Source organism: Podarcis melisellensis (genome assembly GCF_964234715.1).
Source record: "Podarcis melisellensis genome assembly, chromosome: 2".
Taxonomy (NCBI): Eukaryota; Metazoa; Chordata; class Lepidosauria; order Squamata; family Lacertidae; genus Podarcis; species Podarcis melisellensis.
In genome coordinates, this window is record NC_138529.1 from 42,309,197 (window position 1) to 42,336,202 (window position 27,006).

Genomic DNA, 27,006 nt, shown 5'->3' on the forward strand with positions numbered 1-27,006 from the left:
AGCTGTCGCATCCAGGAACTGGGAAATGTCAGGCTTGAGGCCTAGCTTGTGACAGGCTGCCACAGGGAAAGGTTCTGACAGAGGCCACGTGAGCCAGAGGAGGAAGGCCTAATCCTGAATAGGCTGAAGGTCACGAACCGGACAAGGTTATCAGGAAACTAAGGGCTGGAGGGAGCAGAAGACATAGTTACGGGCAGGCTGGAGGTCAAATACCAGTCTGGAGAGGTGCGATGAGGCGTCTTTGAGGGGGTCCTGCATTGCTACTGAGTACAACAAGCTGCTCAGGCTGCCGGACTAGCCCAAACCAAAGGGAAGGGATTTATAGGGCACGGTGCCTCTCCATTGCTTTGGGAGGTCAGCAGACTATCTTCAGGCTGTGGGGCAAGCAGAGAGTACTCAAGATAGCGCTGCAGTTTAGAGGTCACCCTTGCAGCATGGAGCCTAGCCTGACTGACTGAATAAAGGCCCAGAATGCTTGTGATGCAAGAGATTAAGGAGGCTACCATTCAAGACCCACCCACCCCCCTCAGCACTTAGAACCCCAAAAGTGATTCATTGGGGCAGATAGGCACAGATATATATTCCCTCTCTGTGATGAAACCATGAAGGGAAAGTGTCTCTGAGGGACAAAATCCACGACTTTCCATAGACTGCAAGACTCAAGCTGTGCCTCCTTCATTTCCCCAAACTGAGCATCGAACTCACATCTGAGAGGTGAAGCACGATACCAAAGTTGAAACAAAGGACAATGGCCTCCTGTGGTGCGCTTTGGTTCCTCTCTTCACAAACACACACACATATGCACCTCACCACCATTTCAAATCCATCAGCTAACATATTCAGGAGTTCTCTCCCTTCCCCACCATTGGACCAAATATCTAATTGCATCACAGAAAGAGGGAGGAAGCAGATGGCTTGATATAGCTCCATTCTCCTCTGTCACAGCAGCTGGTGTCTCCTTGCCCTTTTGGTTCCCTGTCCCAATTCCCTCCTAGCATGGGGGAAGTGGGGCCATCACCAACACCTCATCACACAGCACTGCCATCCTTTATTCATGGGCCTCAGACACATTAGCTGTCTTCAAGACCCCCCACCAACATGTCCCGAGGGAACCGCAGCCACTCCCCCTTCAATTAAGTCAGTAACATATAGTTAATAATTCAAGGAAGTTGTAAAATATTCAAAGCAGTCCCGGTGGACCTCTGGCACAGTGGAGCTGGGGCTTATTCATGGCAGGTACCTTCTCCCATTGTAAGAAGCTGTGTCAGCTCCCTTGATCATGTCCCTCTTCAGAATAAATACCGTAGTTCAAAGGATACGTCCAGGAACCCACCTGAAGTTGCCATACACCCCCATAGATGTAGGGATGGAGGAGAAATTCAATTTTGTTTGCATTTTAATGAGAAACTATCTAATTCACACTCCTTGAAACAATCTGCAAACCGAAAGACAGGTATCTTTCCCAACCCAAACACACAAGCAGAGACTTTTACTTGTAAGTAAGAAATAGATATTTATTCAGGCAAATCATGGTACATGCTCAGTAGCAGACACAAGGCTCAGGCGTCTTGGTTTAGGAGGTGAAGAACAGGGGCCAGAAGTTCAGAACTGGATGGAAATAATGAAGATGTTCCAACAGCTTTTAAAGATGCGGTGTGCCTAGATGTGAAACTCGCTGTAAAGGTAAAGGTACCCCTGCCCATACGGGCCAGTCTTGACAGACTCTAGGGTTGTGCGCTCATCTCACTCTAGAGGCGCTGTCCGGAGACACTTCCGGGTCACGTAGCCAGCATGATGAAGCTGCTCTGGTGAGCCAGCACAGCACACGGAAATGCCGTTTACCTTCCCGCTAGTAAGCGGTCCCTATTTATCTACTTGCACCCGGGGGTGCTTTCAAACTGCTAGGTTGGCAGGCGCTGGGACCGAGCAACGGGAGTGCACCCCGCTGCGGGGATTCGAACCGTCGACCATGCGATCGGCAAGTCCTAGGCGCTGAGGTTTTACCCACAGCGCCACCCGCGTCCCTCGAAACTCGCTGACTTTGTGCAAATGTCAGGATTGCAAATGCACACGCCTTGGAGGGGAGGGGAGTCTGCTCCCATCTGAGAAGGCAGTCACTGGTCCAAGGTGACAAAACTGAACCTCCCTTTTTAGGCTCCTGTTTAGTTGCTGCTGCCTCCAGATCCTCCTCTTCCCTTGGCTGTTCCAAGCCCTCCCTAGCCTCCTCTGAGGCTCTCTGCTGGGGAGGAAAGCACACTCTCTGCTGGGGAGGAAAGCCAGCACCCCCACTCCCCCTTCTGCAGTGGCTGAAGTTAGGGTGAAAAGGGAATATTCCCCATTCCTCTGACTCAGGTTCCCACCATTTAGCCCCCACCCCAATTTCTTCTACTTACCTCTTGTTTCACCACCTGCCAATCCAATCCTGATTCCAACAGCATTGTGATACTGACCCTGGCACTTCCATACAGGGAAACAAGCTATTGGTATGTAAATTGTCATGTGTGAGGACTGCACATCTGTTATTTTGCAGTATGCTCAATCTTGTCAGTTGCTTCCCAGGACATATAATTGTAGTGAAACAAAGATGCATAAAACACAGTGTTGATATGTGATTTGTAGCTTAATGACTGCAAACTGTAATACCAGAGCTTACTGCATAGCTTGACATTTATGTTGTGTTTTCACATTGACTCATGTTATGTTGTTGTTTCCCCTCCACGTAGTAAATTACTTGACAGTAGAAGTGAAAAAAATGGCACCTCTGAGCCCTGAAAATGGCACTGAACAGCTTAGCACTGCTCTTTCTAGCACTTTGAAATAATCAAATTATTAATGGAGTAAGGAATGTTTATATACCAGAAAGGATTAAAGTGGGATTGAGAGACCTGTGGCCTTGCAGATGTACCTGGACTACAGCTCCATTCATCCCTGAGGACTGGCCATGCTGGCTGGGGACAATAGGAGCCAGAACCAAACAACATCTGGAGGGTTGTTAGGGATTACACCAAGGGTTGTCAACCTGGTGTAAACCCTTCTTTCATCATCCACCAGGAGTCTACTGATGGTCCAAAACTAGCTAACATCGCCTATTTTCATGTTTTAGCATGCCTTTTCAGAACCACCACCCTTTTCAGAACCACCACCCTTTTCAACTGGTCACTTAAAATAAAATGCCCTATGTCTTGTCCAAAAATCAGAACTCTTATTTTCAAATAATGGAGGCTTTTAAACAAGACAGGAAACTCGGATTCCAGGTGGAAAAATCGAAATTAGAAACTGAACTGCTAGAACCCAATACTAAGAATTTATCAAGAATGTATAACTTGCTGTTGAAGTGGAATACAATTGATGAGACAGTTAAATCAGCTATGATAAGATGGGCACAGGATTTAGGCCATGATATTATGTTTGCTGACTGGGAACAGTTGTGGACCACAGGTATTAAATTTACGGCTTGTAATGCCTTAAGAGAAAACATTATGAAAATGATTTACAGATGGTACATGACCCCAGTCAAGCTCGCGAAGATTTATCATTTGCCCAATAACAAATGCTGGAAATGTAATGAGACCGAAGGTACCTTCTTTCACCTCTGGTGGACCTGCCCAAAGATTAAGACCTTCTGGGAAATGATCTATAATGAAATTAAGAAAGTACTCAAATGTACTTTTCATAAGAAACCAGAGGCTTTTCTCTTGGGCATGGTCGGCCAATTGGTGCCAAGGAGGGATAAGATCTTTTTTATGTACGCCACGCAGCAAGGATTCTCCTAGCAAAGTATTGGAAGACACAAGAGCTACCCACGCTGGAAGAGTGGCAGGCGAAAGTGATTGACTACATGGGACCGGCAGAAATGACCGGCAGAATCCGCGACCAAGAGAAAGAGACTGTGGAGGAGGACTGGAAGAAATTTAAAGCATATCTTAAAAATTGCTACAAATTTGAGGAGTGTTAAAGTGTTAAGGGAGAGGAAGATGTATAATTACAGTTATATTTATCTTCTTTTTTCTTTTTTGATCTAAAGTGAAATTGAAATGAGAATAAGTTAAATTTTGATTGATTAAAAGGGTTGCTGAAAAACTGGAAAACTAGGATGCAAAAAGGGGAAGGTATGGGGAAGTCTGAGAAAAGAGGTTTATGAAAATGAGGTTAAGAAAGCAAAATTTATGTTTTGTCTGTGTCTGTTGTTGTGTGTTTTGTTTGGTGTGGTTTTGATGTAAAAATTGGAAAATTAATAAAAATTATTATTATAAAAAAAAACAAAAATCAGAACCCTCAGACACGCAATTCTTTCCATTTTTTGTACTGGGCAATTTCTCACTTCTTTCTGAACATCTGTGATGCTATAGATATCAGCTCTTAATAATTCCAGGAATCTTCCATTGTCAGCTTATGCCCTGTTACCTATTTCAGCATTAGCTTTTATTAATTCTATTAATCTTATAATAATCAGACAACCTGAATCTTTCAACTAATAACACCATTTTCAAAATTGGTACCTTTAAAAGCCTTATAGGGCCACAGGTTTGACATTCCTGGATTAAGTGAAGAATAGATCTCTTTGCCAGAGGGGAAAGTGTTAAGGTAATTTGTGAAACTCAGATATGTATAGAAATCTGATGCATTTTAAGAGTTTAACTGAACTATCCTATACTTTACCTTAGACCAGACTGAGAGATTAGATTACTGCAATGTGCTCTATGTGCGGCTGCCCTTGAGCCCAGTGCAGAAGCTTCAGCTAGTGTAGAATATCTGCACAGGCTTCCCATTTACTACTGAGCCAGGTTCAAGGTCCTTGTATTAATTTACCAAGCCCTGAACAACTTAGGTCCAGCATATCTTAGGGATCATCTGAACCCCTATTTCCCTGCTCCATAGGAGCCAACTCCTATCAACTTCAGCTTATTTCAGTTTATCATTTTTTCACTCTTAAATTCAGTTCCCCACTTTTCCATATCAGTTTGCATTTTTCTAAAAAGGTCCTCATGAGAATTCATCAGCGTTTAACTGAAAATTTCTCCTAACCTACCCATTTTTCTATGGAATTTTGTCTAATATAATACAATTTGTCTAATATAATACAATGTGTCTAATATAATACAATTTGTCTAATATAATTTTGGGGGAAATTGCAAACCAGTTCCCCTAAATTTTTGTACATGTTATTTTTACTGTGCATTTTTATGCATACTTAGTCTATACATTTCTGTACACATTACTTGGTGGAGAACTGCACTGCAAAATTGGGAGCATTTCAAGTTTTGAAGAATGGCTGGGTTTGGGGTGGAACTCAGTGTAGCACTAAGTGGGGTATACATGTACAGAACGAGGTCTGCTCATGCAGCAAGACCTTCCCCCGCCGCTCACCTGAACCCTGCCTGCACCCTAAACCTGTTCAGGGGTTTCCCCAAACCCTCCAGAACAGATTTGGGGAATATGGTTGCGTGAATGGACCTCATTCCATACATGCAACAACTGAGTTAAAACCTGGCCCAAGCGCAGGTTAGGAAGGTTTACCTTTAATGCAAACTGAATTGACCATCTCCCTCATCCCTAGTCGTTAGGTGGTTAGTTTTGATGGTTGCTGCTACTCTATTAATAAGTTGATGTTGGCCAACAAGCAATCTGCTATTCTCAGATAGCACAATTCTTCTTTAGGGAACTATATTTGTATATATTTTAGCATACAGCAAAATCAATTGATTTCTTGAGAATTCGCAAGGAAATTTGTTGCACACTAAGCCAGAACTGAATTAATCATTATGCTGCTTACGTTACTGAGTAATGTCCCCGCCATAGTGGTTCTCTACTGGAATGCAATTATTTCTGTGTAGAGAATGGGTCTGTGTGGGGCCCTTTAAAATTCTTCTCAGTGACTGTTCCTTGACCACATGACAAGAGAATTGTGGCATTGTTCCCAGTTGTAGAGACATTTTAAAATATTGGTAGCTGCTCAGCATAAAAAGCAGAGTGACTGCTCTCTGTAGCACTCCAGATTTCAGGTAAAAGATTAGCAGGACAGGGAAAGAACTTCCATTGCTTTATAATGGCTACTTCATTCTATTTGTGACAGAGAATCATGGTGCAAATATACTATGGCAATGTTGGGTCCCATGTCACAATAGGCCAACACAGTGATATAACTAAGGTGGCAAATTTGGTTTACAGCAATTAAAGAATGGAAGTCACAAAAGCCACAGACTTTGTATATCAATAAAAATGCAATAGAAAACCACAGTACTCAGATGAGAATTGTGAAATGTATTTCACACTGAGTACTCAATTAGGTGTGACACTGGAGCTCCCTGGTCTGACTACCCGCATTAAGAATTTAGCATATAATTGCTTCACCATCCCTTAAATTCAGACTCAAGAGACTGAAGCATGGGGAAGCAGGGAGGTGACCCCCTTACTCCCAGCACTGTCCCGTCACTCTCTCTCTCTCTCTCTCTCTCTCTCTCTCTCTCTCTCTCTCTCTCTCACACACACACACACACACACACACACACACACACACAGTGAAAATTTCACCTATAGCTCCTGTTTGACCCATTATGGGAACTTAACATGTACACACGCGAAGAGTCTGGGTTTTTATACTTTCTAGCTTCTGCTGTAGCTGGCAAACTTCTTGTCTCAAAGAACAATGGAACTATTAGCTTAGTACAAATATTTTCCTTAGACAAGTATCTTCTACACGTCAACCTTTTTTATATATATAAAAAAACTACTACTAAATTGTGATCTCTGATTCTTAGCTAGATGATCATTCCAACCTGAGAAGCTTAGCTGTGGATTTACAAGGTCATAACAAGGCAATGCAAAATTCTGTACCAAGGCCACCATCCCAACATCACGAGAGTGGAAATTATAAAAGGTGTTCCCGCAAAATATGACCAGGTGTACATTGCAAGGAATGGAATCACATGCTGTGAATCTCAGGTTCAGTCCCCTGGGTTTTAGCATGCTGTCTCCTTCCTTATTTGTCAGAAGGTTGCAGTGCAGTGCCCTTTTTATTTTGTGCAGAGTCAGGTAGGGATTGTATAGAAGTGGGAATGCTCAGGAAAGAGACTCTCGCCCGCTTCCTTGCCCCACTACTCTGCAACAGCCCTGCAGTGTTTTCCTATCTGGTAGATTCTGCCACCACTCACTTGATGGGTCACTTGCAGCCCCAGAAAAAGCAAAAAGTGAGGATGTCCCTTTAATGACTAGAGTTGGGGATCCTGGCTCAGCACCCCCTTGTTCCTCCAACCAGTCCCTCACAATTCACGCAGATTGTAAGGCAGGCATTCCAGCCGCCTGTTTCTCCCTGAGAACAGAGCGAATTCTTGGCTTTACCCACTCCCGCCAACTGTTCGTTGATCACTTGCAGTTTTTATTAATCAATCAATTAATTATAATTGCTTGTTGTTGTTATTTCTTCATTGTGTGTTCTTCAAAGCTGTTCTTCCCTTCAAAAGGTTTGGGCTGCTCTATTTAATTTCATCTTCGTGCACGTGGTCACTGAATGTACATTTGATGAGAAGCTGCTTTGCTCTTTACTCATGTTATTGCAATGAAGTAGCAACTACTGCAGCTGAGTGGATGTGAATTTTTCCTAGAGACTCACCTGTTGCTGTGTGGTTATTCTGGGGCATAAATGGATAAATTCCTAGATTGAATGCTTGGGACAGTTTCTCTTAAAGTGAAAATGGTAGGCTGTTCTGTTACATCCGTGATAAGCGTTCTACAGACCTGTGTGTGTTTGCGTGTGTGTATGTGTGTAATACACACAGACACACACATTGTAGCTTAGCCCCTGTGAATCTAAACTCCTGGGTTCTGTTGCCACCTACACCTGAAGCTGCCTTTTTAAATTAGATGCATTTCAGAATATTCTTTTCACATTAAAATTCAAACTTTGACAAATTCCTACTCAGCTGTCAAACAAAAAGAAAGATAAAATATTTATCTACACCTCACCATTTCTGGGACAACTGCGTTGGAGTGGAGAGAGATGAAGGGGAGATGAAGTAGCTATGTTGTACACAGCCAGGGTATATGCATCTGTTGGCAGAGCTGTGTTTTATATTTTACCATGTGCATTTATTCCTGTGTACTCTGGGCATACCATGCCTGTACAGTTGAATATTTTATCTGTAACTACATGTGTCCTAGTTATTCTTTATGTATGTGTGCTTGTATTGATCAGCAATGGCATATTTTGTTGTGTGTGTGTGTGTGTGTGTGCACACGGACATATGCGATGAGCTATACTTTGTGCGTACAAAGTAAGAGTAATTATGTGTCAGAAAGTGTTTTATGTACGGAATAAATGTTCTTGAATATGTAATTTTCCATGTAGTGTTTCTTTGTTTGCTGTCTCTTGACACAATCTATCTACAAAGCACCAAATGAAGTATTTGCACAAAGCATAACACAAGATGCACCTTTGCATGTGCCACTGCAAGAGTGCATGTCTGTGCATTGAGAACGTACATACACCATTCCCAAGAGTGAAGGTATATAGGCCTTTAATATGAACTGCTCAATACTACATGATGCACATTCCTGTATTATTTTCCCCTTACACTGCTGCATTAAGGAATTAGGTTGTATGGGATACTGTCCATTCCGTGCACTTGTCAATGTAATACACCGTTGCCAAGGGTGTAAAGGTTAATTACTATTCTGGCAGCAGGGATAATCATGAGACTGGACTAAGCCAAGCAGTTAGCACAGGGGTATCCTTGGGAGAAAGTTGCCTGGGCACTTCTTGCGCTTTTAGCAGGGCACAACAGTGTCTTAACAAGCGCCATAAGTAGTTGCTGCGCCTATAGCCTCTGATCAACTTGCCCAGAATGGAGCTGATGAAATTACACATGGTTTTAATGGTTGTAATGGTATTGTTCTATTGTTTGTTTAAATTATGGGTGTTTCTATTTTAACATTTGTGCAACTGGTTTATGAACTTGCAAACTGATTGAAGTGGTATCTAAACTAATAATAATAATGTGGTATATACATTAATAGTTATAATAATAATAAACAATGTATACAATGTGTGCATGGAACTACTGAGATTTTACGATGCCTGAAATCACCAACATCACATAGATAAAATTTAGGAGTTTTTTTCTCAGGGTTTTTCCCCCCTGCTTGGTTTTTGATGTTTTCTATGTAAAGTTGCAGTAGAAAACTAGAAAATATATGTTTATGGGCCATCCAAAAACCTATTTCTGCTTCCCCCTACCCCAGAATTTCGGGATTTTTAAAAACATGATTTGTGGCTTGCCATTCCTGGTAGTTCTCTCCCCTCCCCCGCTCCCCCCTCCCAAATAAGAGTGTGCACAAATGGGCAAAGTAGGAAGACAGGCAGGGTGGTTCATTACGCACAATGCAGGCTGTCATTAAACGCTTCTGCTGAGGGGATGCTGCTTTTGCTTTGCTATTTTTTTCCTGCTGAGAGTCAAGGTTTCTTGAAGAAAGGAATATATAAATGGGGGGGGGGGGAGAGAGAGAGAAATGAGATGGAATGACAGTAGGAGAGGGAAGCCAGACCCATCAACCACTTAATCGCTGGATCATAGAACTTGGCCCATCCATGGGGGGAAATGCGGGAAAGGACTGGGGGCACTGTTTGTCAAAAAAAGCAACCCACATCTTGCTGGAGTGAAAGATGAAACCGCCACTGATTTGAATGGATCAGAGCTGCACTCTAACTAAATTATATTTTAACTGCATCTGCACTACAGCTTTATCACACATTTTGCATTTTATTACACAAAAAATAAAATACGTAAGCAATACATCGGTTACAACATTGTTGATGGACACCCGATTATGTTATACAAAACACTCCTCCTTTATTCCTGCATTGCAGGGGTTGGACTAGCTCACTCTTAGGGTCTCTTCCGACTACAGTTCTGTGATGCAGACTGAAACATTTTCTCTGTGATGTGTGGGGTTATCTGTCATATCACCCTGGTGGAATCTACACACATATAAAAACCGTTCTGAAAATGCTTTTTTAAAAGCGTTTTTAAAAACACATTGAATTTTCAGTAAGGCTCGCCATCGCCATCTAGTGTCACATTGTATATTGTACTTAAAACACACTTAAAACATTTTATTTGCAGCTGTATAGCCGAGTCCCCTGTCTCAGGGCTGGTTTATAAAGTGTCATCAGTCGGGTTTGGCTTTGCCTACCTCCCACTACTAGAGAACCTGTTGGATTCATTTATTTGCCTTCTACATCGCCCTGGAATTCTGCACTTCCTCTTCCTTGCCTCCATGTCCCTTGAACCTGCCATGTTGCTTCTTACCTTTTCCTAGAATGTTGTACAGGTACAAGCCACAGAAGCAAAAGCACACAGCAGCTGGTCCAGCACTAAATACCTTATCAGTCCAGCCTCATACCTCACCAGCTTATTTCTGCCCTTCCTTTAGTACATCTACCATGAACCAAGTACGTAACTATGTTCATAAAGCCCATGCAACTTCACTCGAGCTCCCTTATTGGGCAGTTCCTCATGACCAATGAAGGTTGGTCTATTGGGGCAAACGGGGCACTGCCCCACCCAACTCATTCTGCCCTTAGCCAATCCCCGCTGGCCTGCCTTCCTGCCTGCCTTCTTACTTAGATCCTGCCCAAAAGGTAGCACTGGCTATCACCTTGCTTCTCCTTACTTTCAGTCTTGCCATTATAGAATTCAGCAAGCAGGAGGATAGGGGCCCAACCAGAAATACTTGACTCTGCCTGCCATTGGCTCTGACTCCATCTATAGTTGACCTCTCTGCCAGTGGACCCTCTTTGCCCTTGAGTAAGTCTTGCAGTGCCTGAACACACCAAGGGGCACCCACTACCTGCGGTAAGAATATGCTTGTGTTCATCTGTCCTAGTGATACGGCATACCACACCTTGAACCATGCAACACTGCTCTTCTGTGAGGGTTATGTTAGAATTTCCTCCAAGGGCACATCCTGCGTGGACCGAGGGAGAGGTTTTACATTCGTTGGCAAAGGAGTGTGAAAAATTGCCAGAAAGGGCGAAGGGGATGTTTTTCAGGTATGTGTGAAAATGTTTGTTAAATCCCAACATTGAGTCGGTACCGGTTTGTAACAATTAGAATGTACGCTCCGTTCCGTGCAACTGGAACTTTATTTTTCTCCAAGTACAGGGTTTAACATAGAATTGGCTCAAGGAAGCCTTTTCTGATCAAAATGATGCTGCAGCGCTAAGTGGTAAATCTTCGGTACAATTAGCACCACAAATACAAAGAGTTTCTGGGTGTATGGCTTTTCTGAATACCGTCCCTCCAAAGGCATAGATGGTCTTATTTAGTAGCGTAGGGCAGCAAATGTCCTTCTGGCATTACTTTGGCCTACTTCTGTTAGATTTCCCTCCCAGCAATCTCGCTGTTTAATTGATGCATACCAAGGAGCAAGTCTAGAAGTCCCGATAAATGCAAGTTCCTTCTAGGCTTTCGTTTCAATTATTCTGGTTTTCAACTGCAATTTAGCTGATAGAAGCCTAGGAGAACCTGAACGCTGAAGTAACCACGAGAAGAAATAAGCTGGGTTGCTTTAGACACTGATAAGGATGTCTGTAGAAAACGAAAGCTTTGGGAGTTCGGTATCGTCCATAAACTAGAGTTTTAACTTTTCGTGCTAATCCTTGCGCTGGCAGCAATAGATAGGGCAGTTCACCTGACTCTGCTCTGCACAGTAGGACTAGACACAGTAGGGGACAAACCCTACAAGTAGGGACTAAGGCTGCAATCCTAGATACAGTATAGGAAATGACTCCTGAGTGACCATTTATCAAGTACCGTAGTTCGCTTCTATCAGCTGCAGCCTAAATGGTGGTTATTTCAAGCACTTTTAGCCTACTCTTCATTAAAAATCCCAGACAATCTAAAACTAATGACAGGAAAACTGCAGAATACTGGGTGCTTCTCAATGTTCAATCTTAACCAATGGCTTGGATAAATAAATAGGTTTTCAATAGGCATCTAAAAGCCCAGCAGGGTTGGCACCAGCCAAATCTTTGAAGATGACAAGTAGGCAATCCATGGGGTGCTGTGATTGATAATACCTTCTCTCATGTTAACACATATCACACACTAGGTGGATATGGAGCTGTTAAGAGGGTTTCTCTATCAGATTTCAGAAACTGGGTGGGTTCATAGGAAATCCAGCAGCTCTGTTGGTCATAAACTGTGTGCTGCCAACAACAAGTTTTTAAAGTAATAATTTAAGAAGAGCCTAGCTGCTGGATCAAGCCAAATGCCCATCTATTCCATCGTCCTGCTTCCAGCACTGGCCAACTGGAGATCCCTATGGGAAGCTCACAAATAGGACAAGAGGGCAATATTGTTCTCTCACACATGATCTGTAGCACTGATGCTCAGAGGACTACTGCCTCCGATACTTGAGGTAATACAAAGCAGTCGTGATGACTAGTAGCCATGCCCTCCATGAATTTGTCAAAATAACCCCCCCTTTAAAGCCATCTGAGCCATCTAAACTGTTTTTAATATTCTTAAATTGCTGTAACCTGCTCTGGGGCCTTATGGAGAGTTTGTGATTCCCCAGGAGGTTTCTTTTTCCATGGGAATATCATCTAATGAAGATAATCTTCTTGCCACAAGAAGCCACACAGATTTGCACAACTGCAGTAAAAATAGATAGTGAGGGTCAATGGAGTGTTAGTAAACTGCAACATCTTTTACTGGCATGAAATGCAGGGAAGATGAAAGCAATGCAAATCAGGCGTAATTACATTGGATTGGAAATGTAAATGAATCAAAGGTGAAATAGTTACCACTGAAATCAATATGGGAGTAAACTTAGATACAATTATACTTGGAAAAGATACACTCTTTATGACGTCTTTGCTTCCTGTTGTCTCCTTTGTTTCCACTTAGAATCTCCAGGACATTTAGAGATAAATGTACATTTTTTATTGCATTGTGATTGGTTTACGTGCTGTACTGGAGGTGCTGAGTTCAGATGAACTGCTAAATTAGAGATGCTTTGTATGAGAATCCTAGGGAACAACATGGGCTGGGGTGTTGTTTGGTGGGGGGGGGTCGATGGTGGTGGGGTTGCTGTTATTGCTGTTGGTTTTATGTATTGTTATTTTAGACCTTGTGGCTTACATGGAAATCGTTTAATACGGTTGTGTATTTTTTTGCTATTTGGTTTATTGTTTAGGACTATTTTTGTTGTGTTGCGGCTATGTATTTTTTCATATTATAAGCTGTCTTGAGCATGCTTTGAACTGTGGAAAGGCAGCACACAAATAAAATGTGGGTGCACAGACTGGGCTTTGCTAACTGGTTTAATAATTAACAGGTTTAATCAGAAGTAAGTCCCACTGAGTTGTAAAGATGGTTCTGAGCTCTTGGCCCTGTTCAGGTGTCGGGGGGGGGGGGGAAACCCACAGGTCAAAGAATCTAGGCGAGACTATTGCATTTCCACAGATTGGACCATTCATTGAAGGGAACTACTAGAGGCAGTTTGTGTCGATTGGTAGAAAAGAAATGTTGTTACAGCACAGTTGGCATGAGAAAAAACTATCACAAGGACCCACATAGTGTCAATGATCAAGAACTGTTGCTTGAGTTGTCAATAGATTTTCAATGTTGTAATGCAGCCTTCTTTAAGATATCAGCACCTCTAAGTTGAGAAATTGGAGCCTTCTGAAAATGCCAACAACTTCACAATATTAAACCATGTGAAGGGCAGCCCAAGAGATGAACTGCTAATGACTAACAGATCATGAAGCTCCTTGTGCACTTGTGGATCCAGGTGTTTGAAGGTTTCCGTGACATTATTGCATGGAAAAACATCTGCACACTTGCCAAGGAGCTACAAATTGAATGGGGACCACAAGGGGGTGGCTGAAGCATCTGCCCAGTCTCCACTGGCCATTCCCTGCCAGTTGGTAGCTGGCATGGGCACAGGGTCCGATATTGCCAGTCAACTCTCCTGTGTGACCCAAAGACTTTTGACAGAGGAGAGGTGGAATGCAAATTGGCCTGTCATTCTTTGGAACCCAAGAGTTGCCGAGGTCAAGCAATCTCCTAACAAAGCAGAGACAACAATCCAAACTGAATGATAGTCACTGGGAGTAATCCCAGCCAGTCTTTATTTTGCTCAGTAAATAGACAGTTGTTAGTCTCATTTGGTGCCTGAGATCTAAATGTCTTCCCTCAAAGTAGTGCTTCTGTTGCAGACAAAATGCATATTCACAGCATGCAAATGTCAATGTCTGATTAGTATGAAAATATGGCTTCCCCCCCCCACTTCCAACCAACACATCCACTCGATTGTAACTGCTGCATGGAAGGTGGTTCTTCAAATGTCATGGTGGGCGTCGATGGAATCTAGTTTGCGTCATCTCTAGTGCCTCTTGCCTTTTCCATGATGCCCTTACCATGTTGTAAACTTGTTCATTCGTTCAATATTGGAAATATATAGAAATTATTTAATTAATTATTTTGGGTCTTAGGAGGCAATGTGTCTTTCCAGCAGAGGGGCGCATTCATGTTTTCAAAACAAAGGAAAGCACAGAAGAGGAATATGGCCATGCTCTCACAATGTAGGGTTGCCATACATTTGGAATTTCCCAGACATATCCGGAATACTACTGTCTCTAGCAGTGTCTTTGTGGAAATCGGCAAAATGTCCAGGAAAATCTGGATGTATGGCAGTTCATGACAACAGCTTTGGGCAAAACTCAAAAAAAAAACCTTTACCCTTCCCCTCATGTCAACAACTTTGCCCCAAAAACCCCTCAAAAACTTTTCCGTCTGGATTTTCACTGTTTGAAATATGGAAACCCTATCACAATGATGCTTATAAAGATAAGATCTAGAGCTGGTCTAGAGGTAGCATGGATATAGTATAATATATATATATATATATATATATATATATATATATATATATATATTTGCTTTCGTAGATTTTCACGGGTACAGGAATGCAGGTTTTGGTGTCCTCGGGTGTCTTCCCGTGTAAAAGTTGGGGTGTCTAGGCGACGTTTCGACGAGGTCTCACTCGTCATCTTCAGGCTGGTGCTTTCGGCTTCTTGTTACTGGAACAGAGCAGGATCTCAGTGTTTGAGTTCCTATAAATACTGTTGAGGGGGTGTGGTGTATAGCCTCCAATGTTCTGGGCAGAGAGGAAGTTCCCAGGCTAGTGTGCCTTTTCTTCTTTTGTTCCTTAATTACTTGAGGGATATCTTGAGTGATTTCTTGAGTGATATCCTGAGTACCACTTAGGTGGGTCATTAGGTGTGGATTAGTTGCTAAAGTCTTTGTGTCTTGACCTCTTGAACTTTGTGAAGAGTTTTTCTGAGAAGATGGCTGTACTGCACTTAGTTGTGCTCTGGCTTGGCTTCGTGTATAGGGGCGAGCTGTGGTTTTGTGGCCTGTGTCAGATCTGGCTGACAGCCTGAAGATGACGAGTGAGACCTCGTCGAAACGTCGCCTAGACACCCCAACTTTTACACGGGAAGACACCCGAGGACACCAAAACCTGCATATATATATATATATATATAAAGACTCATGCATTTTCAACTGATTGGAAAGTTCCTATGAGAGAGGAGGAGGAGAAAACCGAAGTCAGCAATAATCTGGGCAATTCCCAATCCCGACTCAAAATATTTCAACCAACCTTATGCAGTGAAAAGTACAAACCAGTGGCAGCGTCTTGCCACACTTTAACCAACCCCCAAAAGGAAACAAAGAGAAAGGGTAAATGAGAAAAGGGAGCTACGGCAAAGCCATCTCGTCTAGGTTTGACATAAAGAGGTGCTCTGTGGTCTGAAAATTAGGAGAGGTTTCCCTGAGCTGTGCAGGGACTGTATAAATTGTCTTATTAAAAAGGTTGTAACAAACCAGGCGGATGCTGAAAATGGAGGCTTTAGGAGATACATGAGTTCTACAGAGCTGCCTGGCACCAAATCATGAATTAAGCAGGCTCAAAGACAGGCCAGGGTACTAAAGAGCACTTCATTTTTGCCGGGAATCTGCCTCAGGATTTGTTTTCAGTGCCAGACTTAAAAGATAGCAAGAAGTGCCACTGAATGTATGGATTGCCTTCCTCTCAATTCTGAAAGGAAGGGCTGTTTTCATGTGGTAAGAGGGGCTTCCAATGTGTGGGGGCCCGAGTGTGTGGGGTGTGTGTGTGTTCCACCCAGGCCTAAGCCCCGACCCCTTACAAAAGATGCTGGAATAAACAAAAAATGAGCCAGGTATCATTGTGGTACGTTGCCCCTGTTCCTAGTAAGTCCCCACTCTGGACTTGGTCTTCTGTGATCTGGCACTTGAACTGTTTTGACTGGTCTAATCCCCTCCTTTGTCAGCTGGCACTTCCACGGGGTATTTCCCACCCTACCCTATCCTGCCCCATTCCTCCTCCCCCCCCACCTGAATTCTGGGATTCTCTCCAGCCTAAACCCCAGCTACCCCCCCCCAAGAACCATGGTCTCCCCTTCTTTCCTCCCAGCTCCCCGGGAAGTTACCCAGGGTCTGAAAGCTTCACATGAAACCTAATCGATGCCAGACGAGCTGGCTCCTTCCCTGCCAGGCAGCTGTGCAGCCAATTCCCGCACACCCGTCTGCATAGCAGAGGGGAGGGGGCATCCCCCGCTGCCTACGGAATGAGCCTGGCCGTGGGCTATTTGGAAGGAGTTAAACCCACGGGGAGGCTGAGCTGAAAGGGTCAATCTTCTGTCAGATGGGGAGTAAGTCACTGCTGCTGTTATCTGATGAAAAAGGTGGGATGGCCTAGGGGCTAGAGCACAGCATTAAGGGACAGACGGTGCAAGTTCTTGTTCTCCCTCCCTCCACCCGACTCCTTAGGAGCACCATCTTGCCTTTCTGGGTTCTCTTTGCCCCAAGGAGATGTCCCTCAAGCCCAGCCTTCTTGTAGAGTGATGTGCACAGGTGCCGCCGCACCTCATACAGTGGGCTACGTTTCTTAATGGAACCCTTTTGGTGAGCATCTAAGAGCTGCCGGATGCATTGCTTCAAAGCTCCGTGCAACTCAGTCTCATGTCTCCATGAGAGATAAAATAGCAATTTCATTTTAATGTTTGTTTGCCTTATGCTAGACCGTTGCCCCAAATAGCCTTCACAACTGCATATAAGATAGAGGAGAGGAGGTGCACCACACTTCACAATGACAGCACGATCCGAAGCGTGTCTTCTCAGAAGTCCTAGGTAAGCAGGTATAGGATCGCAGCCTGGTTGCCCTCCAAAGCTGACAACAAATTCAGGGACATGCAAGGTATACTGAGTAGCTGGTGCACCCTGCTTAGAAAAAAATCCACTGAGCCAGCAATCTGGAAGAAAAATATTGGTCCTGGCCCAGATTGAAGCAGCAGCACCACCATATGGTGCTTGGCCCATTTTCAAAAACCCAGCCTGTTACTTCTGTCAACAAAGTATGGAGCAATGACCACGAGCCAAGCACACGTACTGTTTCATGTCTGGAGGGTCATTCTAGGCTTCAGGAGGCCTAAGGTACTGCCTATATCTGGTACTTCCCAAGATATATGACTACTACTAACAATAAGACCTAGCATTTATATAGCATTTTGGAAGGCTGACAATACTTCACATATATTATCTCAGTAAGGCTTAGGTCAACCTTGAAAAGTAAGCTGGGATTATTATCCCTGCGTTATAGAAAGTGATGAGGATGACAGATAGTATTTTGCAGAAGACCACCTGCTGAGTTCGTGATAAGGGTCAGATTTGAACTGGGGACTCTGTAACCAACCTCACCCAACATTTAAAGCACACTTGAAGCATATTGAAAGCATGCGGCTTCCCCCAAAGAATCCTGGCAACTGTAGCTTGTGAAGGGTGCCGGGAATTGCAGCTCTGTGAGGAGTGAAATACAGTCCCCAGGATTCGTTGAGTGACGCAATGGGCTTTAAATGTATGGTGCGGATGCAGCCTCTGCTATTTGTTTTTTTGTTTGTTTGTTTGTTTTTGACTGACTGGTTGAAAACCTTGTTGAGAAAGTATCTCAGGATTCTTTGGTCCTCAGTCCCCCATGAAAGGGACTGTTTCTTGTGACATGAGGAGAACCATTGTACTTGCAGGTTTGCCCCCTTCAAAGAGCAGGCTGAGGCACTTCCTTGTGAGGATAAGTAAACAGACAAGCACACAGAAGACTGGACCCCATGAAGTTCCTGCAGATTTACTCACAGAGTTAACACCCCATGTATGCCTTTTGTCTGTTGTCTATTCCTGTTTCAGACGGCAAAAAGAAGAGCGCAGGAACAGAGGAAGGAGAACCAATCGACGTAAAATGATGCTGAGGCAATGGTGGAGAAGGCACCTCATACCCCTAGGTCACATACACGCAGCAGCTCCTTATGGCCACATCCACACCATAGATTTAAAGCGTACACACCTGTCGCAAAGAATATTGGGAACTGTAGTTTACCCCCACTGAGGTGCAATTTTTATTACCCTAAACAAACTACACTTCCCAGTATTCTTTGGAGGAAGCCATGAGCTTTCCCATGTGCTGGATGTGCCCCTGGCAAGGACCTGCCCTGCTGGATGTATATGGTGTGTGCTGATAATATGGGTGACGGTTCGTCATTATGCAATGTGAGCCTCCATGTTGGCGCTTAGTGATATATATTTTAAATATTGTGCAGAGAGCACTCAGCGGGGATTCAGTTACACATTTAAAACATCAAAATTAAAGGAATATAGCAAGAATTATTAAAGTGGAAGGAATGGGGGGCGGGGAGAGCGTTGATTCTCTTCCAAGTCTGCAAGTTTATTATTGGAAAACAGCCCTGGTGTGTGAAATAAAGAAAATCTTCGCCCATCTTCCAATTTCCCACAGGAAACGTGGTAATTTCTCAATAAGAAGACCACAAAGCGGAGGCTTTCACTAAAAAATAAAATAAATAAATTGATATGGAGAGACGCTTTCCTCCCACCCGTCTCCTTGTTTCCCAGAGTGTCTCAGCAGCACCCTCTTGTGTTCGACCATGGAAACTGGGTTTTGCCTCTTCATCGGTTGCCCCAGGAGCTTCTTATGCTTCGACTTTTTACATCAGCAAGAGCAGTCAAGGAGAAACCCGGTCAAAGCATCTAAAGGAGTGCACCCAAGTCTGAAATGTGAAACCTGAAGACCTCCTGAATCAAGTGCCCCTTCTGAGATTTTAGCACATCAAGGAGAGAAGAGTCCGTGTCAGCCAAGGAGCTGAGGCTGTGGCAGAGCGCTGTCATCTGGTGCCCACAGACTGGAGACGCAGCCTAAAAAGTGGGATCCCGCACAGCTGTCTTTGAGGCTGTAGCAACAGCCCCATCTCATTAAATTCATTTCTGCTTCTTGCTGCAGTGTAATGGTCCTCTCCTAATAACAGGCTATCTGAGGATATTTTTCTCCCTTCCGCGCTGCCAGATCTCGCAGGACTCTAGCGAGGCCATGGCTGAGATGTCAGAAAGATTGTAGGTGGGGACTTGTAGCTTGGAGACACACTGCTGGGCTCATCTGCAGAAGGCAAGGGCATCAATGAGCTGGAACTGGCAGCCCGAAGATGGAATCGCAGGAGATTAGATGGCATTGGAACAGCAACTGAGAGGCTGGTGCTGGGTTCTGGTGCCTTTTTACAACCAACTAGATCAGTGGTCATTTCTGTTTGTTCAGAGCACTGGGCACCCCGAGAGGAAATGTTTATCTTCATGCAGCAATTGCTACTCATCTGGAAAGAGGACGGGGAATGTTCCATGTTCTGGTGGTGAACTGGTTCTAGCTGCTTGGTGAAAAGGTTTGGAACCAAGTCTGCAGGATACAATCCACAGCTGCTCGCCTCTGTTTCTTGAAGGTTGGCTAAAAGCGCTTCTCCATGAGGTTCATTGAGGCCAAATGAAGTCCACCCTGGGCTGGGGCAACTTTCAAGTGAACCTTGTTTTCTAAGATAGGGTAGCCAATGCAGGGCACTCTAGAGCCTGTTGGACTCCAAATCCCATCTGTCCCAGGCAGTGTGACCAATGGTGAGGGATGATGGGACATCCAGATAACACCTTGTTGGTCACCCTTCTCCGAGGTAGTGCTTCTCACTGAGCCTCTCCTAGGTGGTGCTTCTGCTGGGAAAGATTCATACAGTGGTACCATGGTTCTCAAACGCCTTGGTACTCAAACAACTTGGAACCCAAACACTGCAAACCCAGAAGTAAATGTTCCGGTTTGTGAACTTTTTTGGAAGCCGAATGTGCTCCGTTTTGAGTGTTACGCTGAGGACTATTTTTGCAATTTATTTTGCGTTTTTGCAGCTTCTTTGTTTTGTTTTTTTGACTGTGTGGAACCCAGTTCAGCTACTGATTGTGCGACTGCAGTACATTGTTTATTGCTTTCATTTTATGGCTCAATGGTCTTGTTAGTAAAATTCATGTTAAACTGCTGTTGCTTTTAATAGTCTGGAATGGATTAATCCATTTTGCATTACTTTCTATGGGAAAGCACACCTTGGTTTTGGAATGCTTTGGTTTTGGAACAGACTTCCGGAATGGATTAAGTTTGAGAACCAAGGTACCACCATACAAGAATTCTGTTTATTCAGAAATCTTCATTAACATGTTGGGAGATTCCTAGGTCACCTGATGAGCCTGTGCCTCTAGTTTTCACCACCAAGAACCTTGCATGTTATCAAGTCCCAGATGTAGATGGGCCATCACACAGTCCTCCCCCCTGTAGTCCATTAGCAACAGTGCAGGCTCCTTATTAACATTTCCCCTGCTCTCACGGATCTTTTCGAAATGGCTCCAAATTGACATAATTCCAGGCTATTAGTGAAACCAACAATCTGATTGTGTTGCAAGGCTGTGGCTAATTATACCACATAAAGGGGCCTCTGCCAAGGTGTGGGAATGCTGTGCTTCTGAGCAAGGACAAGTTGGGCTGTAGTCTGGGAAGAGCTGGGCTTTGGGTTTCATCTTTCACTTCACAGTCCCTTTTGCTATATTTCAATTCCATTGCAGAATGAAAATTCAATCAGTTCTTTCTAAATTGCTTCAGACATCTCTTTCTTGCAGTTCCAAAGTACTTGAAACCCTGAAGCACTGTGTGTGACTATTTCTCGGTGTTTCCTTGACGCCTTGTCTGCATGTCCTGCCACTTGTAGATTTGAGGGTTTGTACAGCAGTTAATGTGCCTTTGGTGAGTGCCATGGGCGTAGCCAGAAATTTTGTTAGGGGCAGAACCGACGTGATTGGTCAGTGATTGGTCAGTTAGCAATGCCCATGGTGAGTGCCTATCTTAAATGTGCATATTAAGCGATGGGGTAGGGATCAGTAACTGGGAAGGGAAAACATCTCTCCTCCAAGACCTCTATTAATCCATCATATTGGGATGGATTCCTTCCAAGGACTTTCTTTGTTATTTTCCTTGTTTACTTAATACTCTGAGAATTAGGGGTTTTCTGTTGCTTGCTGCCAGAGAGCTGTGAATTCCAAGGAACATAGCTTCTGTTCTACTTTCAGTCTGATGCCGTGTTTTTGCAGAGAGGGTGCCTCCCCCATGCACATTCCTCTCCAGCTCTTTGTCACATTCTTCATGCTGTTACTTCCTCAGCCTCCCTTCCATTACTTCCTTCCTTACCCTCTCCCACTCTTTCTTCCCCTTTCTCTAGTCTCCAGCACTATAGTGGATGTTGCTAAGGAAGTGTAACTTGCACCACACAGCATCTAGCACACACACAAGCAGGAACCCCTGTTACTTCTCTTACTGGTAGCCGAGATGCGACTTGCTGGAGGTAGGCAGAGTCACGCGGGTCACAATTTAGGCACACCTTGAGAACACTCAGCTCTGTGCTGGATTGCAGCTTCAGCCTTCAAGATGTGTGCTTTAATATTCTTCTGTTCAAGTGTGCTGGGGTGGGAGTGCTTTATGTAGCTGTACTGGGCATGTGGGGGGATGCACGAATGCCTAGGAGCTTCCTAACATGCTACCCTCTCGTTTGTGGTCAGATATTAATTGGTGTAGACCATCTGCTATCTAACCACTTACCTGCAGACATTACAAGCCTGTGGTTTCTCTCTCTTGACGGGCTTTTAGCCACAAGCAGCTTTGCAGGGATGTGAGGGATTTGAACCATATGTCTCATCACATGCTCTCTCTTTATTAAAAAAACAACAACCCCAAAACGTTTTTATATATAAAAATATAGATTTCTAGTGTGGCCTTGCTGTATTTTATTGTTGAATTTTGATATTAAGCTCCCCAGGCACCAACTGGCATAGGTGGGGGGCTATATAAATAACATAACAATTATGATCATTACTATGACAAACACTACACAGGAATCTCAAGGTTACTCTAGAGATAAGCGCGATTATTTCTACCATTAATATAATAGGAGCACTCCATGGGAGGATGCAAATGTCTCGGTGAGAGAAAGGGTTTGTGCATATGGGAGGCTTATTTTCATGCTGTTTCCTTTGGGCGTGCATGTGTGGAACTGTGTGGGTGTGCAGCAAAAATAATCTGCTGGGGTACCCAGAGGAAAGGCTTACTTTTCTCTGCTGCATAGTTGCATTTTTAATGCACGTGCCAATACACATGTATGCATACACAAAGGTTTCTGTATATGTGGATGGATATCGGTTGGCACATGTCTTATGCTAGGTCGGTCTTAATCTGAGCCAACTGGGAACTTCTGGGAGCCCTTCCACTCTTCTGCCCCCTAACCAAGTCACTCCCAGCCCAGATTCATCAGCACAAGTACTGCAGCTCAGATAAGGATGACTCCTGCTCTCTGCTGGTGGGACCAGGATACTGACTTCATTGCCATTCCAACCAGCCAGCAGCTGGGAGCCAAAGCATTGGCTCTGACAGGTTTGACAGCTGAGATGCAATAAGTGTGTTAACCCATCAGGGACATAAGGGATGATGGATGATGGTGAATAGATTTCCTTAGCTTACTTACCTGGAAGGAAATCTAATTGAGATCACTTTAACTTATTTTGGAGAAAACAGGGATAGGTGTGGGCTAAAACTTGCAAGAATGCCTCTCAACAGCCCTACATTATGGTAAAAGGCAGTTCTGGGGGCAGGGGGTAGAACACAAATGCATAGGTTGTCCTGAACAATTCCTCCCCACCTGCATAGCACAGTAGTTGGCAAACCTAGTATGGATAAGTGTTGATCTCCCTCCATGTTTGAATGTCGGCAGATGGAGCTTGAGAGTGAAGCTGCAGCTGGGATTAAGAAGGTATAGAGTGCCTGAGCACAAGGCCATGTGCAGCTGTTGGTCTATTAAAACCTCCAGGGTTGAATCCTATGCACACAGGCATACTGTATTTATGCCCATTAAAATCAATGATCATGGATGTACTCAACTGAACATCAGATTAAGTGGTATGGAGGCCCAAACCCCATTTGTATACAGTATATACATTTAACTCCATAGGCTCCATAGACCTTCATCTACAAATCTGTTTTGCTAGCAAAACTGTAATATTACTATATTGTACTGCATGCTTCTAGCCAGAAAATGCAACTGTTAGTGCAAAGAAGGGGATGAGGGATTCATAGTGATTTGTCCAATTGCTGATCAGGGAATTTAGGCAGCAGACAGTGACCCACACTGCACAAGCAGACCTCATATCTTGTTAAGGTGTAGTTGCGTTTTGAGATTAAACTGCCCTTTCTTAGGCCTGATTTAAATCTGTCCTTACAGTTACAACAGATGGGTGCTGTCACCTTTAAGTCAGGTTCCCCTGTACTGACTTTGGCAGTGCTAATGTGCCAGTATAGTAAGCACCCAGACCAGAATGTTTTGGTGCTCTGATACTGTGCATGCAGGGGACAGCAACCCAATTGAATCTGATGTTGGGCTGTGTAATTTCACAATACCATGTTTCATCTACATGTCCCACATAAAGCCCATCTAAAGCTGAAAAGCAGCCAGCTTTCTCATAAAATGATGCAGATAGTAGAATACAACCCATAAGGCTGAAGAATACACTGAGTTACACCAGCACAAGGATTTTTGCTCTAGAGAGTTGGGAGAACCCCTAGAACAGATTTAGGGGACCCATGAGAGACTGTTCCATTGCACAAACAGAAATCTTTGCAATGACAGAACAATTGCTTTAGAGCTATGCTGCAATTCCACCCTTTGTGGAATTAGCTATAGTAACCCCATATGGGTGACAGTTGACAACTCTAGCATCTTTGCCATTATCTATGCCATCTAGGCATGTACACAGTGCTCAGAGGGTTTTCAGTATTTCTGAGGGACACTTTTGTACATCAAACTAATATTGAAGTCAAGGAAAGCAACATACTCAGTGGCCTTGCATAATCACTTAATTCCTGGCTAACAAGAACTCGCAAGTGCAACCCCAAAATCCTAAACCATCGTTTGAACCATAGGTGAAGAAATTTGTGGCCCTCCATGTGCCGTTGGACTACAACTCCCATTATCCCTGACCATTGTCCATGCTAGTGGGGGCTGATTTGGAGGGCCACAGGTTCTCTACCCCTGACTTAGGCTATATACACATTAGTGTCTTAAAACACAGTGAGATCACATATAAACCTCACAGTTTAAGTCACGTTTTATGTTGCTGTACATACCAGAGATAGGGTGGGGATTGTTGTCACCTGATGCACATTATCAGCTTGGTTGCTTCACACCTGCGACACACATGGTAGCTTCAAATGTCAGCTGTGGGAGCTCACTAGAATCAGAGTAAACATTAATGTGTACACAGCCTTAAACTAATAATTCAACAGCCATAAGTTAACTAGTTAGCAAGGCAATGTTAAGTTTGTACTACCAACAAACTTAAATACAAACTTGCTATACTTGTCAGGATCAGATCAGCAATAAAACACTCGGTGTCAGTGAAGTTAACTCTTTATTCAAAGAAACCAAAACAGTGTAGGTCTAGCGATCACAGTAACTCCAGTAGGTCTTGCAGGGCCATAGCTAGGGGGTGGCAAGGTGGGGCGCCGCGAGGGGCGCAGGCCGGGGTCTGTGTGCAAAATCTGCTTTAAAATATGCCCATAAATATCTCTATAAATAAAAATATTGATCATTGCCTCATAAGAAAAGGTTTTTAATAGAGGGCAAATTGAATGGGGTGGATGGGTTGGAGGAGAGGCAGAAAGAAGAGCTAATTTGTCAGTGGCTGGGGGCACAATCTGGACAGTTCTGCCAGGGGCAGAACTATGCTATGGCTCTGAGGTCTTGCCCCAATGAGGTAGTTGCAAGGACCGAGGGTCCCCGCCTCCCCACCAGTCCCTAAGACTCTTCCTCCCCCAGATCCCTCCCAAGCAATCTTAGGCTTGTCTTGTCTCTCTTTGCTCTACCCTCTTCATTTCTCTGTGTGTTCTGGGAAACCATCAGGGAGGTGAGCCGGTCACAGCAGGAGGGAGAGACCCCCTGGCTTCTTCAGCAGCCTGTCCCCACTCCTCTCCGGCCTCCACTTCTGGCTCTGATTCTGGACTGCCCTTTGCCATAGCTTCTTCCTGCTCACTAAACCCTGTTGCCTCTTCAGTTTCTGACATCTCCCAGACTGCCCCCTCTTCTCCCTCTGACCACTCATCATCAACCCACCACCAATCCCCTGGCTCTGAGCTTTCTTCGCATGGGGGTTCCTTTGGGAGCTCCCCAGCTGGTGGCACCTCCCACCCCTCCTCTGCATCCAGACAGTCCATGACCGTGATAATCAACTTGTGGCTACTGAGCTATTTCTCATCAAAATATTGTATATGCCATTTATAAATATGCTGCACAGCAATTTTGTGTATATTTGGTACTAGGAGCTGCTGTGCTTAACAGAGATATGATGCAATACTGCAAAAAAAGGTATTGCAATTACTGAAAAGACAAGGGTTAAGGAAAAGTTGAGGGCTAACAATAGGACGTGGGGGGCACTGGTGGCAGTGAAGATGCTGCTCATATACTGATAAAGAAGCAGAGCAGGTTATAAAGATGTTACCTTGCCTTGTTTTAGGGTAGCATATCCCGCCTCCCCCCCCCCTCGGGGCCGCTCCACATCATACGTTTAAAATCTATGGCTTTCTTCAAAGAATTCTGGGAACTGTAGTTTAAGGGTGCTGGGAACTGTGTCTCTGTAATGGGGAAAACTAAGGGACATGGGTGGCGCTGTGGTCTAAAACACTGAGCGTAGGGCTTGCCGATTGGAAGGTCGGTGGTTCGAATCCCTGTGATGGGGTGAGCTCCCGTTGTTTGGTCCCAGCTCCTACCAACCTAGCAGTTCGAAAGCACGCCACAAAGTGCAAGTAGATAAATAGGTACCACTCTGGCGGGAAGGTAAACGGCATTTCTGTGTGCTGCTCTGGTTTTAGTGTTCTGTTGTGCCAAATGTGGCTTAGTCATGCTGGCCACATGACCCGGGAAAACTGTCTGCAGACAAACGCTGGCCAGTAAAGCGAGATGAGCACCGCAACCCCGGAGTCGTTTGCAACTGGACATAACTGTCAGGGATCCTTTCCCTTTACTTTTTTTTTTTAATGGGGGAAACTACAGCTCTCGGGATTCTTTGCGTGAAGCCATGTACTTTAAATGTAACATTCCTTCTGTCGACTAAGGGGCCTTCCTGTTCTGTCTAGACGGAAAGAGGGAGACAGAAGCTAGTTGCAGAAGCTTCACCTCAGATTTGCTGAACGTTCTTCGAAACTCTGCAGGGATTTCATTTATTATGCCAGTGTACAACGTTAAAACTGATCTGCACGTGACGTGGGACTTTTAGGCTTGACAAAGAACGTTTCCTCGCCCGTCTTTCGAATTCCTCGTTGGCTCCGATCCCTTAATAACTCGCCAAAAGGCACCAATTGGCCGCCTGCGCGTTTTGAGCGCGCAGAACGGAACAAGCAGAACGCGCGCTGATTGGCGGTGGGCGGCGAAGGTCAGCGCGCGCGAGGGGAGGGGAGCGGAGGGAGGAAGACTCGGAGTCGAACGCTTATTGTTTAGATTTAGCTCCCGCCAGGGACAGAGCCGGG

The 27,006-nt window shown here is 44.3% G+C and overlaps 1 long non-coding RNA gene across 1 annotated transcript; it reads right to left on the bottom strand.

The window, feature by feature from the left end:
- Nucleotides 1-304: 304 nt before the first annotated feature.
- LOC309364129 lies at nt 305-27,000 on the bottom strand. The gene is made up of 3 exons (XR_014165747.1): nt 26,657-27,000; nt 24,613-24,716; nt 305-374 (listed from the first exon to the last, which is right to left on the bottom strand). It is a non-coding gene; the product is annotated as an uncharacterized lncRNA (long non-coding RNA).
- Nucleotides 27,001-27,006: the final 6 nt, after the last annotated feature.